Source organism: Mustela nivalis (assembly GCF_964662115.1).
Source record: "Mustela nivalis genome assembly, chromosome: 2".
In the NCBI taxonomy this organism is placed as follows: Eukaryota; Metazoa; Chordata; class Mammalia; order Carnivora; family Mustelidae; genus Mustela; species Mustela nivalis.
Window position 1 is genome coordinate 86,835,452 of NC_139021.1, and position 20,902 is coordinate 86,856,353.

At 36.5% G+C, this 20,902-nt stretch overlaps 1 protein-coding gene across 1 annotated transcript in view; it reads left to right on the plus strand.

The window, feature by feature from the left end:
• The window catches only part of PXDNL (peroxidasin like), a 500,679-nt gene that overhangs the window by 468,382 nt on the left and 11,395 nt on the right, over positions 1–20,902 (plus strand). The window lies entirely within an intron of this gene.

Below are 20,902 nucleotides of genomic sequence, written 5' to 3' on the forward strand. Positions count from 1 at the left end.
GAACAACCACTTGTCCAGTCAGTTGTCCAATCTGAGTCTGAACATGAATCTCAAAGATGTGAAGCATTGTTTCTAGAAGGTTATTCTTGAAGGTTAAGGTTACTCCCTCTTGGAATGGTTGGGATGATCTAGGACTTTGGGACCCTGCTGAATATAGGGACCTCTATTTTATTTGCTTGAGTTCATGTGTCATAGAAGAGGTAAGTTATACTGGTAAGAGAAAGACCTGGGCTGAAGAAGGTGGGCCTTGTTACCTTAAATATTAATCCTTTTATCTATATAGCAAATTATTTTTCTTGAACTTATTTTATGGATTTACAGATACAGATAGAATTCATAAGTAACATTTTAGTCCAATTTTATCTATATGTTGATGGTGATATTTCATCTTTGATATATGCTGTAATAGTGATTAGAAGCATTCCAGATACCCTAAGACTGTAGTAGTTGGTCCTCCAAGTGTCCAATAACAGTGTGAAGTAATATGTATCTCTAAATGTATCAAGTAAAAGTGTTTTTCCTTGTTAATTTGTTCTATCTCTTCCATTTTATTATAAATATCTTAATAGCTGGGGCTGTTTTACTGCTGGATTCTCAGTGCCTAACACACAGTACTTGTTTAAGAACAACCAGTGATTTGTTTGTTAGTTTTTGTTTATTTGTTAAGATTTTGTTTTATTTATTTGCCAGAGAGAGAAAGAGAGAGAGAGGAGAAGCAGGGAGAGCTGCAGGCAGAGAGAGAAGCAGGCTCCCCAGTGAGCAAGGAGTCCAGTGTGGGACTAGATCCCAGGACCCTAGGATCATGACCTGAATCAAAGGCAGATCCTTAACTGACTGAGCCACCCAGGCATCCTGGTTTCCTTTTTGAACTCAAAAAGTTCTGAATCTATCAGGAATATAAAGTGTATGTTAGGACCAGACAAAGATGGAAGAGGCAGTTACAAGGTCCTGAGCACTCCTACAGAAGTCAGGTTTCCCTGGGACACACGGGATACACTGATGGGAAGAGGTACAGTAGGGCACAGAACTGTGTGCACACTTAATGAAACCCGACAAAATCCTGACAGATAAAAATTGAAGGAATAAATGAATATGACATAATACCAGCATTGGAAAATATTGACTCAAGTCAGAAAACCAGCCAGGTCATGTAAAGTAGATTGAAAAAAAGAAAAAAAAACAAAATAAAACATTGAGAATGGAACACACATAAATTGAGCATCTACCACTACATCTGTGAATAGAAAAAGAAGCAGTCAGAGGTGGACAGGATGATGAACACAGATGTTCTGAGGACAAAGCATATTTTCAGATATAATAAGCCCTTAGGATTTGTGAAATTAACATTTGTTATTAATTTGTCAGTTTCCTGAGTTTTAATGGTCCGTGCTAATGTGAAATGTATCCTCTTAGCTAAAGAAAGACATTTCTAAATGTGCAGTATGTTCAGCTTCATGGCTTTTCTGTTGCTTATCAACATGAATGCAACTCATTCATAAATAAATAAAAAAAACTAAAACTAAACCCTTTACTTTATGAAAAATGATCATCCAGATAAAGTCATGTGTATTTCTCATGGTAAAATTAAAGACAATGAAGAAGTAGATCAAACAGGATATAGAGGTACTCGTCATGTAGGAGATTATTTTCTTGAGACCATCCTTTGTCTATGACACAAGATTCCAACCTTCAGTTATTAGCCATGGGTTTCTACCCTTACTTTCTAACCCCAGGTGCATTATGTCTACAGGCCTGTGAAATAGTGCCAGTCTTGACATTTTCCACTGTTGCTTATTTACATTTATTAGGTGGCTTTGGGATGTCTAGAAAAGATATTCATTGATGTTGGTCCTTTAACCATGATAGAATCAAAGTAATCAAGGTGGTCTGCAAGTTCCATGGTATTAAAAGTATTTTGTAATCAGTGGGTTATAGTAAATTATATTTGTTCATTAAATATGATTCTGATCATTGTAGATATAACTAGAGCTAGAGCTATAACTACACTCAGAACATTTAATTATTTCAATTTGTGATAGTGCTGAATTTACATGGCTGTGAAGGGTGTCTGTCTGTTGCAGGGGAGAGGTAGTATATAATGAACAATGAGATAATATATAAGAATTTATACCTTTAATTAAAATTAAACTCAGTGAGGTTTTCAAATTGTTTGATGTCACAGTAAGTGCTTTATAAAGAATGGTTGAAACTCTGGGAGAAGTTCTTAGATCCCTGGTACCCTTTTGAATGAATATAGAGTAAAATAAGGCATATATTCAGATTCAAACCATCAGATTTTTAAAGAGAAATCTAGGCCATTCAAATCAGCCTTAAATCATTTATTTCAAGTTCTATTGAAGCTAAATAAGACATACAAGTTTGCATTTAATTTAATAGTTGAAATTAACAAAATAAGCATATACTATTTTTTTGTATAAATATCAAGATCATAATAAAATTGAATTATAGTCTTCATATGGTATATGCTTTTTTCCATGGCCCTTTGGTATAGTGGATATATTTTCTCTTTTTTAGGAGCCTATTACACAGTTATATATTATTTTATGGTTGAGGTTTATGGTGTTTATACCTCTGTCATTATAACATGTTATTAGCCAGAGCTGGAATTTACCTAAATTGTCATAAGCTAGGAATTTATCTTGCAAATGTATCATTTGTTTATAGAAAATAAAATGTTCTGTACATTTGATGCAATTTCCAGAGATGCAATATAGTGAAAAATGGAGTCTATCTGTTTTGTTAAATAGACATAAATATTTACAGTTATATAATCATGACAGGCAATTCCTTTTTCTGTAATTTTTCAGATAATGTGTCATACATGATCAGATCTCAGAACTTAGGACACAATTTTAAAAAGTGCCTAATTTTGAGTATTGATAAATGGTACAGAGGAGATACACAGAAATCATTAAATAACTTGCATGTACTTACTTAACATCATTTGGAATACCACATTAATATTATGAGACTTTAGAGGGAATTTTCTTTTTTGACATTTTATTATTTCTTAATATGAAATAATTTGCAATTTAAAATTTTTCAATAAATGAAACACTAAAATTCAATTTTAAATGTAAGCTTATTTTATTTGAAAGGAGATGTGTAAGTCAGTTTTCAGTAAAAATAACAGAAACCCCTCTGTAATTCCAAGTGGGATGGGTTTTAATACAAAAAGTCATAGGTTTTCAAAACCATTGGAAGAGGGGAATAGAGGTCATAGAAATAGGTTCTAGAAGATATTTGGTTCACAGGAGTTCATATGTAAGCCACAGCAAGTCTCAGGAATTTCGCAGGAGCCTGAAGCTCAGCCTATATACCTGTTAACAATTGTGCTTGAGAATAATACTGATTTTCTTTCCAGTCTTACATGAGTGCCTCTCATTGGTAGACTAATCCAAAACATAATGGGAAAAAAGTTAGGGCATAGTTGTCTAGGTTTCTCCTCTGAGATCTATGTAAAAGGGTGCAGTTGATAATAATTTAATGATAGCTAATCCGTGACTCATACTTATGTTAAAATCATGTATTTCACTGTAACTTGGTAAATTTGCTAGGTGTTGGAAAGATGGAATATGAAGCTAAACAAAATTCTTGTTCTGAATTCAGATTATTTAAACAAGCAAACAAACAGACATGAAGAGAGATAAAGAGAGCAATAGATTGTCCACTATAATTTATTAATCCAAAGTAGGTTCTTTCATGAGTTCAAAGGGGATAACAATAATAATAATTAAGCTGGGGAGAGGGGAAGCATAAATTAGAACTGTTCCAGAAAATCCAGCTTCACCACTTTATAGAACAGGTATATGAGGATGAGTGAAAGAAAAGAATCAAAGGGCAGGTAATGTTATTACAAATATAACAACCACAGAAAGTGAAACGACTAAAACTAAAGGAAGTTTTGACATATGTAAGGAACAGAAAGATGTCAAGTATGGCTGGGGAATAGGTAATCAAGAATCACATGATATATGAGTCTGAGGGGCAGAAACTGTCTAAATAAGAAGGTCTATAAAGGGTTCTCCTGAATTCCAAGTCTCTGAGGAACAGGAAAGATTCTTTGCATTTGAATTTAGATAATTTGATCTGGTTTCTATAGGAGAACTGATAAAGGAAAACAAAAGTGACTGTAGTGTTATGTTGTGCTCCAGAAGTGAGCAGATGTTGGCTTAGGATGTACAAATGATCTTAGGGGGGAAAAAAGGACAAGCTTTGGAGAGATAACTGTGAAGTATAATGGTCAGGGATTGGTGATTGAATGTATTATAGCAACTCCATTTTGATGTGGAGAACCTCCTGCACAAGGTGAGGTTTTATGTCAAAATCCAGGGGACTAATTGGTTTGGACGAAGAAAGATTTATTACTCACACAGCTGGGAAGATGCCAGGGATGTTCAAGCATGGAAGACAAAGTGAAGACACAGTGAGAAGTTAGCCATCTACAAGCCAAGGAGAAAGTCCTCAGAAGAATCTAACTCGGCCAGCACCTTGATCTTGAACTTCCAGCTTCTACAACTGTAAGAAAACAAAATGTTGTTAAGCCACCTGATCTGTGGTACTTTATTATTGCAGCCCTAGCAAACCAGTACAGATTTTGGTACCAATTAGTGGGATGTTGCTGTAACAAAAACCTAAGTGTGAAAAAGTCATCAGAACTGGGTAATGAATAGAGGCTGTTTAGAGCTTTGAGGTGCCCATTAGAGAAAGTCTAGATTGTGTTGGAGAGATTTTTGGCAGGGATATGATGTTAGAAGTACTTCTGATAAAATTTCAGATGGAAATAAGGAACATGTTATTAGACATTGAAGGAAAAGCTGATCCATGTTATAGGTGGCAAAGAACTTGAGTGAATTATCTCTAGTGTTTTGTAGAACACAGAACCTGTGAGTGATGACTTTGGAAATTTAGCTGAGGAGATTTTTTTTTTAATTTACTATTTTTTTAAATAAACATATAATGTATTTTTATCCCCAAGGGTACAGGTCTGTGAATCGCCAGGTTTACACACTTCACAGCACTCACCATAGCACATACCCTCCCCAATGTCCATAATCCCACCCCTCTCTCCCAACCCCTCTCCCCCTAGCAACCCTCAGTTTGTTTTGTGAGATTAAGAGTCATTTATGGTTTGTCTCCCTCCCGATCCCACCTTGTTTCATTTATACTTTTCCTACCCCCCAAACACCCCACATTGCATCTCCACCTCCTCATATCAGGGAGATCATATAATAGATGTCTTTCTCTGATTGACTTATTTCGCTCAGTGTAATACCCTCTAGTTCCATCCACATCATTGCAAATGGCAAGATTTCATTTCCTTTGATGGCTGCATAGTATTCCATTGTGTATATATACCACTTCTTCTTTATCCATTCATCTGTTGGTGGACATCTAGGTTCTTTCTATAGTTTGGCTATTGTTGACATTGCTGCTATAAATATTCGGGTGCACGTGCCCCTTCGGATCACTACGTTTGTATCTTTAGGGTAAATACCCAGTAGTGCAATTAATGGGTCATAGGGTAGCTTTATTTTCAACTTTTTGAGGAACTTCCATGCTGTTTTCCAGAGTGGTTGCACCAGCTTGCATTCCCATCAACAGTGTAGGAGGGTTTGCCTTTCTTTGCATCCTAACCAGCATCTATCATTTCCTGACTTGTTAATTTTAGCCATTCTGACTGGTGTGAAGTGGTATCTCATAGTGGTTTTGATTTGTATTTCCCTGATGCTCAGGGATGTGGAGCACTTTTTCATGTGTCTGTTGGCCATCTGGATGTCTTCTGTGCAGAAATGTCTGTTCATGTCCTCTGCCCATTTCTTGATTGGATTATTTGTACTTTGGGTGTTGAGTTTGCTAAGCTCTTTATAGATTTTGGACTAGCCCTTTATCTGATATGTCATTTGCAAATATCTTCTCCCATTCTGTTAGTTGTCTTTCGGTTTTGTTAACTGTTTCCTTTGCTGTGCAAAAGCTTTTGATCTTGATGAAATCCCAATAGATCATTTTTGCCTTTGCTTCCCTTGCCTTTGGCGATGTGCCCAGGAAGAAGTGTTGTGGCTGAGGTCAAAGAGGTTGCTGCCTGTGTTCTCCTCAAGGATATTGATGGATTACTGTCTCACATTGAGGTCCTTCATCCCTTTTGAGTCTATTTTGGTGTGTGGTGTAAGGAAATGGTCCAATTTTATTTTTCTGCATGTGGCTGTCCAATTTTCCCAACACCATTTGTTGAACAGACTGTCTTTTTTCCATTAGACATTCTTTCCTGCTTCATTGAAGATTAGTTGACTCTATTAGTTAACTCTATTAGTTGACTCTATTAGTTAACTCTATTAGTTGATAGAGTTGAGGGTCTATTTCTGGGCTCTCTATTTCTGTTCCATTGATCTATGTGTCTGTTTTTGTGCCAGTACCATACTGTCTTGATGATGACAGCATTGTAATAGAGCTTAAAGTCCGGAATTGTGATGCCACCAACTTTGGCTTTCTTTTTCAATATTCCTTTGGCTATTCGAGGTCTTTTCTGGTTCCATATAAATTTTAGGATTATTTGTTCCATTTCTTTGAGAAAACTGGGTGGGATTTTGATAGGGATTGCATTAAATGTGTAGATTGCTTTAGGTAGCATAGACATTTTCACAATATTTATTCTTCCAATCCAGGAGCCTGGAACATTTTTCCATTTCCTTGTGTCTTCTTCAATTTCTTTCATGAGTACTTTATAGTTTTCTGAGTATAGATTCTTTGCCTCTTTGGTTAGGTTTATTCCTAAGTGTCTTATGGTTTGGGGTGCAAATGTAAATTGTATTGCATCCTTAATTTCTCTTTCTTCTGTCTTGTTGTTGGTGTAGAGAAATGAAACTGATTTCTGTGCATTGATTTAATATCCTGACACTTTACTGAATTCCTGTACTTGTTCTAGCAGTTTTAGAGTGGAGCCTTTTGCGTTTTCCACATATGGTATCATATCATCTGCAAAGAGTGATAGTTTGACTTCTTCTTTTCCAATTTGGATGCCTTTAATTTCTTTTTGCTGTCTGATTGCTGAGGCTAGGACTTCTAATACTTTGTTGAATAGCAGTGGTGATAATGGATGTCCCTGCCATGTTCCTGACCTTAGTGGAAAAGCTTTCAGTTTTTCTCCATTGAGAATGATATTTGAGGTGAGTTTTTCATAGATGGCTTTGATAATATTGAGATATGTGTTCTCTGTCCCTACACTTTGAAGAGTTTTGATCAGGAAGGGATGCTGTACTTTGTCAAATGCTTTTTCAGCATCTATTGAGAGTATCATATGGTTCTTGTTCTTTCTTTTATTGATGTGTTGTATCACATTGACTGATTTGCGGATGTTGAACCAACCTTGCAGCCCTGGAATAAATCCCACTTGGTCATGGTGAATAATCTTTTTAATGTACTGTTGAATCCTATTGGCTAGTATTTTGTTGAGTATTTTTGCATCTGTGTTCATCAAGAATATTGGTCTGTAATTCTCTTTTTTAATGGGATCCTTATCTGGTTTTGGGATCAAGGTGATGCTGGCCTCATAGAATGAGTTTGGAAGTTTTCCTTCCATTTCTATTTTTTGGAACAGTTTCAGGAGAATAGGTAATAGTTCTTCTTTAAATGTTTGGTAGAATTCCCCTTGGAAATCGTCTAGCCCTGGGCTTTTGTTTGTTTGGAGATTTTTGGTGACTGTTTCAATCTCCACACTGGTTATAGGTATGTTCAGGTTTTCTATTTCATCCTGGTTTAGTTGTGGTACTTTATATGTCTCTATAAATGCATCCATTTCTTCCAGATTGTCAAATTTGTTGGCATAGAGTTGTTCATAATATGTTCTTATAATTGTATTTCTTTGGTGTTGGTTGTGATCTCTTCTCTTTCATTAATAATTTTATTTATTTGGGTCCTTTCTCTTTTCTTTTTGATAAGGGGTTTATCAATCTTATTAATTCTTTCAAAGAACCAGCTCCTAGTTTCATTGATTTGTTCTATTGTTTTTTTTTTTGTTGTTGTTGTTGTTTTTTTGTTTGGTTTTGGTTTCTATTTCATTGATTTCTGCTCTGATCTTTATGATTTCTCTTCTTCTGCTGAGTTTAGGCTTTCTTTGTTGTTCTTTCTGTAGCTCCTTTAGGTGTAGGGTTAGGTTGTGTATTTGAGACCTTCCTTGTTTCTTGAGAAAGGCTTATACCACTATATATTTTCCTCACAGGACTGCCTTTGCTGTGTCCCACAGATTTTGAACTTTTTGTTTTTATTATTTGTTTCCATGAATTTCTTCAATTCTTCTTTAATTTCTTGGTTGACCCATTCATCCTTTAGAAGGATGCTGTTTAGTCTCCATGTATTTGGGTTCTTTCCAAATTTCCTCTTGTGATTGAGTTCTAGCTTCAGAACATTGGTGGTCTAAAAATATGCAGAGAATGATCCCAATCTTTTGATTCTTGTTGAGACCTGATTTGTGACCCAGGGTATGATCTATTCTGGAGAATGTTCCATGTGCACTAGAGAAGAATGTGTATTCTGTTGCTTTGGGATGAAATGTTCTGAATATATCTGTGATGTCCATCTGGTCCACTGTGGCATTTAAGGCCTTAATTTCCTTGTTGATCTTTTGCTTGGATGGTCTGTCCATTTCAGTGAGGGGAGTGTCAAAGACCCCTACTATTATTGTATTATTGTTGATGTGTTTCTTTGATTTTGTTATTAACTGGTTTATATAGTTGGCTGCTCCCACGTTGGGGGCATAGATATTTAAAATTGTTAAATCTTCTTGTTGGACAGACCCTTTGAATATGATATAGTGTCCTTCCTCATCTCTTATTATAGTCTTTGGTTTAAAATCTAATTGATCTTATATAAGGATTGCCACCCCAGCTTTCTTCTGATGTCTATTAGCATGGTAAATTGTTTTCCACCTCCTCACTTTAAATCTGGAGGTGTCGTGGGTCTAAAATGAGTTTCTTGTAGGCAACACATCGATTCTTTTTTTTAATCCATTCTGATACCCTATGTCTTTTGATTGGGGCATTTAGCCCACTAACATTCAGGGTAACTATTGAGAGATATGAATTTAGTGCCATTGTATTGCCTGTAAGGTGACTGTTACTGTATATTGTCTGTTCCTTTCTGATCTACTACTTTTAGGGTCTCTCTTTGCTTAGAGGACCCCTTTCAATATTTCCTGTAGAGCTGGTTTGGTGTTTGCGAATTTTTTCAGTTTTTGTTTGTCCTGGAATCTTTTTATCTCTCCTTCTTTTTTCAGTGATAGACTAGCTGGATATAGTATTCTTGGCTGCATATTTTTCTCATTTAGTGCTCTGAATATGTCATACCAGTTCTTTCTGGTCTGCCAGGTCTCTGTGGATAAGTCCACTGCCAATCTAATATTTTTACCATTGTATGTTACAGACTTCTTTTCCTGGGCTGCTTTTAGGATTTTCTCTTTGTTGATAAGACTTATAAATTTTACTGTTAGATGACAAGGTGTGGACCTATTCTTATTGATTTTGAGGGGAGTTCTCTGTATCTCCTGGATTTTGATGCTTGTTTCCTTTGACATATTAGGGAAATTCTCTCCAATAATTCTCTCTAATATACCTTCTGCTCCCCTCTCTCTTTCTTCTTCTTCTGGAATCCCAATTATTCTAATGTTGTTTCATCTTATGGTGTCACTTATCTCTCAAATTCTCCCCTTGTGGTCCAGTATTTGTTTGTCTCTCTTTTGCTCAACTTCTTTATTCTCTGTCATTTGGCCTTCTATGTCACTAATTCTTTCTCCTGCCTCATTTATCCTAGCAGTAAGATCCTCCATTTTTAATTGCACCTCATTAATAGCTTTTTTTATTTCAACTTACTTGGTTATATTTTAGTTCTTTTATTTCTCCAGAAAGGGCTTTTATCTCTCCAAAGAGGGTTTCTCTAATATCTTCCATGCCTTTTTTTGAGCCCACCTAAAACCTTAAGAATCATCATTCTGAACTCTACATCTGACATATTACCAATGCCCATATTGATTAGGTACCCAGCCTTTGGTTTTACCTCTTGTTCTTTTTTTTGTGGTGAGTCTTCCGCCTTGTTATTTGGTCCAGATAAGAATATATGAAGGAGCAAATAAGATGCTAAAAGTGTGGCAAAGACCCCATGGAAATGAGCTTTAACCAAATCAGAAGAGACCCCAAATCATGGGGGGGAGGGTAGAAAGAGGATAAAAATAAGTTCAGGAAAAATAATTAAAAAAATAAAACAAAATTTAAAAATATAAAAAAGAAAAGATATATATATTAGATTGGTGACTAGAATAGGGTCACCCACTTAATTTTTGGTGTGTTTTGGTCTCTTAGAAGAAACTACCTCCCAAAATCTTAAAGAATGAAAAACATATATAAGGGTAAACACAATGAAGGGGTAGAGTATGCCTATAAAGATGAAAAAAAATTTTTTTTAATTTCTAAAAAAGGAGTTGATAAAATAAGTTGGTTGGGAGAATAAATAAAAAGAAATTTGAGAGATTTTGCTCGGGCTGGAGACTAGAACAAGCCCAGAGCTAGATTTAGGGTATATTTTGATGTATTAGAAGTTGTACCCCAAATTTTTTAGAAGAAAAAAGCCCTATGTGTATAAAAAATAAAGTTAGATACAATGAAAGATAAAATATGACTATAATAATGAAGGTTCAAAAAAAGATTATTATTTTCTTTTATAAAAGGTATTGTTAAGATAAACTAGCTTAAAAAAGTTAAAAGAGGAGAGGGTAAAAGTTTAAAAAAAATCAGCAGAAAAAAAATTAAATTAAAAAAATTAAATTAACTGCAAGAATAAAGAATTATGGGGAGAAAGCCATGAATTCCATGCTTTGCTTTCTCTTCCTCTGGAATTCTGCTGTTCTCCTTGGTAAGTGAACTTGTTCCTGTCTGGATTTCTTGCTGATCTTCTGGGGGAGGGGCCTGTTGTAGTGATTCTCAAGTATCTTTGCCCAAGGCAGAATTGCACTACCCTTACCAGGGGCCAGGCTAAGTAATTCGCTAGTGTTCGCTTGCAGGAGCTTTTGTTCCCCGAACGCTTTCTGTAGAGTTCTGGAGGATGGGAATGAAAATGGCGGCCTCCCAATCTCTGTCCTGGTAGGAGCTGATAGCCCGGGATCCCACTCCTCAGTGCGCCCTCAGAGAAAAGCACTCAGTCAGTCCTGTTTCCCTGGCCTCTGGCCGCACTCTGAGCTCACCCAGCCTGCGACAGGTTCAAGGTAACCCTGAGCTGAGAGCTCACTCCTTGGCTTAGTCTCCATAGCTGGCTTCCCTGCTCTAGTACCTGTGAGCTCTGTGACACTCAGATACCCCCAATACTTCTGTGACCCTGCATGACCTGGGGCCACGTTGACCCCATGTGTGCTTCACTGCAGTTTAGCCTCTGGAGCGATATCCCTCACTGGAGCAGACTTTTAAAAGTCCTGATTTTGTGCTCTGTTGCTCGCCGCTTGCCGGGAGCCAGCCCCTCCCTCTGCGGTCTATCTTCCTGTCACTTTGGATTCACTTCTCTGCTTTCCTACTTTCAGAAAGTGGTCGATTTTCTGTTTCTAGAATTGCTGCTCTTCTTCTCTTCAGTCTGCTGTTGGATTTGTAGATGTTTTTGCAATGGATTGATAAGCTATCTAGCTGATCTCCTGCTACCTGATGTAGTCTCAGCCTGCTGCTTCTCTGCCATCTTGACTCCTACCCCCACTGAGGAGATTTCTAAGCAAAGTGTTCAATGTGTATTCTAATTTAACCTTGCTGATTATGATAAAGTGTAAGAGGAAAAAGAGAAATTGTGAAAAGAAATATTAAGCAAAACCAACCAGAACATGAGGATTTTGGAAAATTCTCAGCCTGTCCTAGGTATATACCTATGAGAAATGAAAACAGACCCACATGTGAGTTGCTATATTAATATTCACAGTAGTGTTATTCAAAATAGCTAAAAGTGGTGACAACCCAAATATTTATCAATTGATAAAACAAAAGGTGGTTTAATGCAATGGAACATTATTTGGCCATAGAAAGGAATCAAGCATAGATACATGCAACAACATGGGAGAGCCTTAAAAACATTATGCTAGTTGAAACAGACCTGTCAGAAAATACCGCATACCACAAGGATACAGAAACTATCCAGAGTAAACAAATCTACAGAAATTGAAAGTAGACTAGTTGTTGTTTAAGCCTGGGGGAGTGGAAAACAAAATGGAACTTGACTGCTAATGCATATAGGGTTTCTTTTTGAGGTGATGCAATGTTTCAAAATTTGATTGTAGTAATGATTGTTCAACTTTGTGAATATACTAAAAACATTTAAAGGAGAGTTTTATAGCTTCTTTGGGTTTTTCAACATAGACAATTGTGTCATTGGTGAACAAAGGCAATTTTGTATCTTATGTCTATGTACCACTTACTTATTTCTTTATTGTCTTATAGCATTAGCTAGGACTAAAAATTTGAATAATACTGAGAAAATAAAAGTTCCCAGTCTTATGGGGGAAGCACCCTGCCTCTCATCATTAAATATGTTGTAGATTTTTTTTTATCAACTTGTGGAAATTCTGTTTCTAGTTACTGAGAGTTTTTATCATGGGTGAGTGTTGGATTTTGTCAGCTTTTTTTTTTTGTTATTGATATTATGAACTATGATTTCTTTTTAACCTGTTGATATCATAGATTCCACTAATTGATTTTGAATATTAAACAAGTCTTGTATACCAGGAATAAATCACACTGGGTTATGGTATGTAGTTGTTGTTATACATTGTTAGATTAAATCCACTTCTATCTACATCTACATGCATGAGAGATATTATTCAGTAGTTTTCCTTTCTCATAATTTCTTAACCTGGCTTTAAGTTTTCTATTTGCTTCTGTTTTCTAGAAGAGGTTGTGGAGTGTTGCTTTTACTTTTTCTCAAGGTGTAAAGCACCAGTGAACCCATTTGATCCTTGTGCTTTCTTTTTTGGAAGGTTTTTAAGTTGATTTAATTTTTTAATAGGTACAAGGCTGTCCAGGATATCTCTCTCTTATGTGACTTTTGATAATTTATGTCTTTAAAGGAATTGATCTATTCCATCTAAGTTATGAAATCTTTGGCCCAGAGTAGTTTATATTATTAATTTTTTTGTCCTTCTGATGTTCATGGGGTTAGTTGTGATGATTTTATTTATGATGTTGGCAATTTGTGTATTTTCTATGTTTTCTTAGTTTCACTAGAGATTTATGAATATTATTGATTTCTTAACTAATTAGCTTTTGTTTTCATTTTCTATTGTTTCCTCGTATTCAGTTTTACAGTTCTCTGTTATAACTTTCATGTATTTTTTTTTATGTGCTTTTCTCTAGAAACTAGAGTTTACTGGAAACTAGAATTAGTTCATTCAAAACTAGAAAAATAAGAAACTAAGACAAATATAGCAACAAAATTAAAACTAAATATGATGAAGGAAGGACATCATACATTTAGAGCAGAAATCAGTAAAATTGAATATAGAAAAATAAGAAGAAACATCAATGAAAACAAAAGCTGATTTTTAAAAAAACAATAAGATTCATAAGTCCCTAATGACACTAACCAGGGTAAAAAGAAAGAATACACAAATTACCAATACTGATTTCATATCTTTATTCATTTACAATATATGGATTTGATTCCGTGAATTTTTCTTTAAGCATTCTTCTACTGCACCTACCAAATTTTGATGTTATATCTTCATTTCCATTTATTTAAAAGTATGGATTTCTTTTTTATTTCTCTTCCTTTGATCCATAGATCATTTGAATTGTTTCCTAATTCTCAAATATTTCTGTTATTGACTTTTAGTTTAATTCCACAGTAATCTAAAAGTGCACTTTGTATGGTATCTATTCTTTTATTGTTGCTTAACATTGCTTTATGGTCCAGGATGTCCTAGATCTTGATGAATATTTCCTGCTCTTTGGGACTCAGCTATGTTTCTGCTTCATAGATTTTAAATTTCCAGACTCAGACTATAGGAGCATCACTGTCTAGAAAATACTTCTCTTGTGGTAGAAGAAAAAGATCATTGTTGGGACTGGTGTTTAAAGATTTTCCTTAGTATGACCCACATTAGCTCTGCTCATGTGCCATTACCAGGGTGTTATAGAACAAAACCTGATGTCACTGGGAGATAGTAATACTCCTCCCAGAGAGAGTGACCACAAAAGTGTCCATGGAGAAAGGCCCACTATAGAGGACTGTTGACTTTTGTGAACAAAATAATGCAATATGTCACAAGCCCCTTCCAGTATGGGAAACTTTGATGACAAAATAAGTGGGCTTTAGGAATAATGGCTACTTAATAGGACTGGTCTAAATTAAATATTCCAGTAAATACTTTAGGATTTCAATACTTTGTGTTTAGTGAATTTTAGACTAAAAATAATTTCTATTATATTTCTATAAAATGTTAGATATGTTAGATATGAAGTGTTAGATATTCCCAAATAAAACAAGATTTATAAATTCAAATCTCCAGAATCTCTCTTTTACTTAAAAGAAAAATAAAACTATAAAAGATTGTATCTGGAAAGTCTCTAATGAGAACTGCATTAGTCTGCTAGGGCTGCTATAACAAAACCACAACTGGACATGTTAAACAAGAGAAATGTATTGACTTAGAATTCTGGAGGCTGAGAGAAGTCCATGATAAAGATGTTAGCAGGGTTGATTCCTTCTGAGGGTGATAAGGGAGAATCTGTTCTATGTGTTTCTCCTATCTCTGGAGGTCTGCTGGCAACCATTGGCATTCTTTGTCTTATAAATCTCTACCTTCATATTGAGATGGTATTTTCCCTATTTGTCTGTCTGTGTCTAAATTTCACCCGTTTTATGAGGATACCATTCATATAGAAATAGGAGCCCAGCCTACTCTGGCATGACTTCATCTTAACTAATTACATTTGCGATGTCCCTATTTCTAAATAATATCACATTGTGAGGTACTGGGGGTTAGGGCATTGAGTTTCAGATTTTGGGGGTCACCATTCAATGCATGTAAGTAAGGATCCTACCAGTGTGCAGCTGAACAATGAGAATATTATTATCAGTATTGTCTACTCTGACTAAGCAGCTACTTTGGGGAGATTGTAGTGATATGGGATGGCTAAGCTTTTGATTAAATTATTAACTTTGCAGAGAAAGTTAATAAATTATATAGAACAATAATTTTGGCGTCATTTAAGTCAAAATTTTACATGATTATGTGAGATAAACGTTTTATTTCTGAGAAAATAAAGTAAATGTGCTTTTGCCTATTCCTTGTAACATACAACTAAAAACCTTAAACATCGCATATAAACAAACATAAGAAGACTCAGAATGGTGAAGAGAAGAAAGAAGTATACTGGCCAGTGACCTTGGGGCTCAAGAAATAACATGTTGTTTCCTGGTTTTAGGTATTTTTGATTTTTCCTCAGCAACCCAGTTTGGAGCTAAGTAGCTAGCTTGGCAACTCTGAAATGACAATAGGTAAAGAGGAAAAAAAGGCTGAGTGAAACCTTACTCTCTCTAGGCAAAGACTAGGAAACAGACAGCCTAGTGTTAGGGAAAACTTTTAGACAATAACCATCCTACCTCAGCCAGAAAACACAGACAAAGCATTGGCCCCACAACCACAATGCTAGCAAACACTGAATGAGGAGCCCAGACGTCCATCTACTCTAGCGTATGATTAGGAAACATAACTCCTCTATGAGGCTACTGCCATAAAAGGCCAAACAGGAAACCCGGATTCTCATCTCTTTAAATGATTACAGTCACTGTGGAGAGCTTTGACTTCCACTTTGACCCCAAAATAATGAAGCACCCCTCCCCCTCCCCACTAGGGTGATGTCAGAGGGGTCCATTGGAAAGTTAGGACTTCCACTACTTCCCACTGGTAATGAGATCTCCATTTCCCCTCTCCACCCCATGGTCAGTGGAGGCCATGTGCAGAACAGTAAAATATGTACCTACTTTCTCCGAGGTAGTAAATGGAAGCCCAATAGGGAACCAGGACTTTTAGCTCTGTATGGGATTAATGAAGAGATTTCCCTTGGGCATCAACAGAGGACAAGTGAGGGACACAGACTCCTTCTTCCACATGGCAGCAACAGTGTTACCCTCCTTCTTCTGCTAGAGCAGTTTGAAGAAAACACCTACAACATAAGGTTTAAATAACATCCAAAGTCATACCATAATACTCAACATGTCCACATTTCAACAGAGAAATTTTCACTATGCCAAGAAGCAGAAAGATCTCAAATGGAGTAAAAAAAAAAAAAAGACAGTGAATTCCAACACTAAAGTGACAGAGATATTATAATTATGAGACAGGGATTTTAAAGCAACCATCAGGAAAATCAAGAAATAGAACACAGAAAAGTGAAGAACAGAACAAATGGTAAACAAAGAATAAATTGATATATTTAAGCTCTAACATATCAATAAGCATATTAAGTGTAAATGTTCTAAATTATACCAAATAAAAGACAGATATTAATAAACTATTTAAAAAAGCATAGGTTATGCTAAAGATAGGTTGTCTTTATCCTGTCTACAAGAAACTGATTTCAAAAATAACAATATAAGAAGGTTGAAAGTGAAATGGTGAAAAAATATATATTATGCAACATTAATTAAATTAAAGCAAGAGTGGCTAAGTTCATTTTGGATAAAATAGATTTCAGAGGAAGTATTACTAAGGACAATTATACAATGCTGAAAGAACCAATCACAAAGAAGACACATCTTAAATATACATGCAGTAACCAAGAGAACTGCAAAGTATTTGAAATATATGAAGCAAAAACTAATAAAACTGAAAAGAGAAATAGTCAAAACTATTTAGTTAAAACTTCTACAACCCTATCTCAACAGTATAGAGAATAGCTAAAAAGAGAAGTCAGCAAGATTTGAAGAATGTAAAAATGATTTCAAACAATAGGATCTAACTGACATTTATATAGCACATTCAATCTAACTATAACAGAATACTCCCTCTATTCAAGTGCCTACTTCTAGTACCAAGATAGATTTTATTCTGAGTCATAAGAGAAACCTTACTAAATTTAAAAGAATTCAAGTTATACAGAGCATGCCTTTTGAACCCAACATAACAAAACTAGAAATGAGAAAGACAAAACGACAATGACTAAATATTTGGAAAGGAAATAACGCACTTTTGAAGAGTTGACAAGTTAAATAGGAAGTCTCAAGGGGAATAAAAAAATACATCAAACTGAAATGAAACATGAAAATGAAGAATAAATTAGCATAAAGTAGCACAGAGAGGGAAATTTAGAGCCCCTAATACATACAGTAGAAAAGAGGGTATGTCTTTCAGATCAATAATCTAGTGGTGCCTGGGTGGCTCAGTGGTTTAAGCCTCTGCCTTTGGCTCACGTCATGATTTCAGGGTCCTGGGATTGAGCCCAGGCTCTTTGTTCAATAGGGAGCCTGCTTCCCACAACCACCCCCAACACCTGCCTCTCTGCAACTTGTGATCTCTGTCTGTCAAATAAATAAATAAAAATCTTTTAAAAAATTAATCTAAGTTTCTACCTTAAGAACCTGGAAAAGCAACAACTAAATCAACTCATGGCAGAAAGAAAGAAGGAAAGTTCTTCAGACCTAAATTTGACAACTTAGATCTAACTCCTTAAAAAACACAAACTATCGGGGGAGGAGTCAAGATGGCTGAGAAGTAGCAAGCTGAGACTGCTTCAGCTAGCCGGAGATCAGCTAGATAGCTTATCTAAAGATTGCAAACACCTGAAAATCCATCGGCACATCAAAGAGAAGAAGAACAGCAATTCTGGAAACAGAAAAACAACCACTTTCTGAAAGGTAGGACCGGCGGAGAAGTGAATCCAAAGCGACGGGAAGATAGACCCCGAGGGGAGGGGCTGGCTCCCGGCAAGCAGCGGAGCAACCGCGAACAAAATCAGGACTTTTAAAAGTCTGTTCCGCTGAGGGACATCGCTCCAGAGGCTAAACCGGGGCGAAGCCCACGCAGGATCAGCGTGGCCTCAGGTCCCGCAGGGTCACAGAAGGATCGGGGGTGTCTGAGTGTCGCAGAGCTTGCGGGTATTGGAACGGGAAAGCCGGCTACAGAGACAGAGCTGACAGTAAGCTCACAGCTTCGTGTTACCTTGAACCGTTCGCAGGCTCGGTGAGCTCAGAGCGAGGCCGGAGGTCAGGCAGACGGGAGTAACTGGGCGCTGTTCTCTGAGGGCGCACTGAGGAGTGGGGCCCTGGGTTCTTGGCTCCTCCGGGCCGGAGACCAGGAGGCCGCCATTTGTATTCCTGTCCTCCGGAACTCTACGGAAAGCGCTCAGGGAACAAAAGCTCCTGAAAGCAAACCCGAGCGGATTACTCACCCAGGCCCCAGGTAAGGGCGGTGTAATTCCGCCTGGGGCAAAGACACTTGAGAATCACTACAACAGGCCCCTACCCCAGAAGATCAACAAGAAATCCAGCCTAGACCAAGTTCACCTACCAAGGAGTGCGGTTTCAATACGAAGGAGAGCAGCAGAATTCCAGAGGAGGAGAAAGCCAAGCACGGAACTCATGGCTTTTTTCCTGTGATTTTTTTTAGTCTTGCAGTTAATTTAATTTTATCTTTTTCATTTTTTTTTTTTTCTCGCCTTCGGGTAAAATTTTTTTTTTTTAACTGTTACCTTTTTCTTTTTTAACGATTTTTTACTAGTTTATCTAATATATATATTTTTTCTTTTTTACATTTTTCTTAGGTGTTTTCTTTTTTTAAAAATTCTTTTCTTTTCTTTTCTTTTTGCTTTTTTTTTCTTTCTTTCTTTTTGAACCTCTTTTTATCTCCTTTCTCCCCACTCACGATTTTGGATATCTTCTAATTTGGTTAAAGCATATTTTCCTGGGGTTGTTGCCACCCTTTTAGTATTTTACTTGCCCCTTCATTTACTCTTATCTGGACAAAATGACAAGACGTAAAAATTCAAAACAAAAAAAAGAACAAGAGGCAGTACCGAAGGCTAGGGACCTAATCAATACAGACATCGGTAATATGTCAGATCTAGAGTTCAGAATGACAATTCTCAAGGTTCTAGCCGGGCTCGAAAAAGGCATGGAAGATAATAGAGAAACCCTCTCGAGAGATATAAAAGCCCTTTCTGGAGAAATAAAAGAACTAAAATCTAACCAACTTGAAATCAAAAAAGCTATTAATGAGGTGCAATCAAAAATGGAGGCTCTAACTGCTAGGATAAATGAAGCAGAAGAAAGAATTAGTGATATAGAAGACCAAATGACAGAGAATAAAGAAGCTGAGCAAAAGAGGGACAAACAGCTACTGGACCACGAGGGGAGAATTCGAGAATTAAGTGACACCATAAGACGAAACAACATTAGAATAATTGGGATTCCAGAAGAAGAAGAAAGAGAGAGGGGAGCAGAAGGTATACTGGAGAGAATTATTGGGGAGAATTTCCCCAATATGGCAAAGGGAACGAGCATCAAAATTCAGGAGGTTCAGAGAACGCCCCTCAAAATCAATAAGAATAGGCCAACACCCCGTCACCTAATAGTAAAATTTACAAGTCTCAGTGACAAAGAGAAAATCCTGAAAGCAGCCCGGGAAAAGAAGTCTGTAACATACAATGGTAAAAATATTAGATTGGCAGCTGACTTATCCACAGAGACCTGGCAGGCCAGAAAGAGCTGGCATGATATTTTCAGAGCACTAAACGATAAAAACATGCAGCCAAGAATACTATATCCAGCTAGGCTATCATTGAAAATAGAAGGAGAGATTAAAAGCTTCCAGGACAAACAACAACTGAAAGAATTTGCAAATACCAAACCAGCTCTACAGGAAATATTGAAAGGGGTCCTCTAAGCAAAGAGAGAGCCTACAAGTGGTAGATCAGAAAGGAACAGAGACCATATACAGTAACAGTCACCTTACAGGCAATACAATGGCAATAAATTCATATCTCTCAATAGTTACCCTGAATGTGAATGGGCTAAATGCCCCTGTCAAAAGACACAGGATATCAGAATGGATAAAAAAACAAAACCCATCCATATGTTGCCTCCAAGAAACTCATTTTAAGCCCGAAACACCTCCAGATTTAAAGTGAGGGGGTGGAAAAGAATTTACCATGCTAATGGACATCAGAAGAAAGCAGGAGTGGCAATCCTTATATCAGATCAATTAGATTTTAAGCCAAAGACTATAATAAGAGATGAGGAAGGACACTATATCATACTCAAAGGGTCTGTCCAAAAGAAGATTTAACAATTTTAAATATCTATGCCCCCAACATGGGAGCAGCCAACTATATAAACCAATTAATAACAAAATCAAAGAAACACATCAACAATAATACAATAATAGTAGGGGACTTTAACACTCCCCTCACTGAAATGGACAGGTCATCCAAGCAAAAGATCAGCAAGGAAATAAAGGCCTTAAACGACACACTGGACCAGATGGACATCACAGATATATTCAGAACATTTCATCCCAAAGCAACAGAGTACACATTCTTCTCTAGTGCACCTGGAACATTCTCCAGAATAGATCACATCCTCGGTCCTAAATCAGGACTCAACCGGTATCAAAAGATTGGGATCATTCCCTGCATATTTTCAGACCACAATGCTCTAAAGCTAGAACTCAACCACAAAAGGAAGTTTGGAAAGAACTCCAAATACATGGAGACTAAACAGTATCCTTCTAAAGAATGAATGGGTCAACCGGGAAATTAAAGAAGAATTGAAAAAAATCATGGAAACAAATGATAATGAAAATACAACGGTTCAAAATTTGTGGGACACAACAAAGGCAGTCCTGAGAGGAAAATATATAGCGGTACAAGCC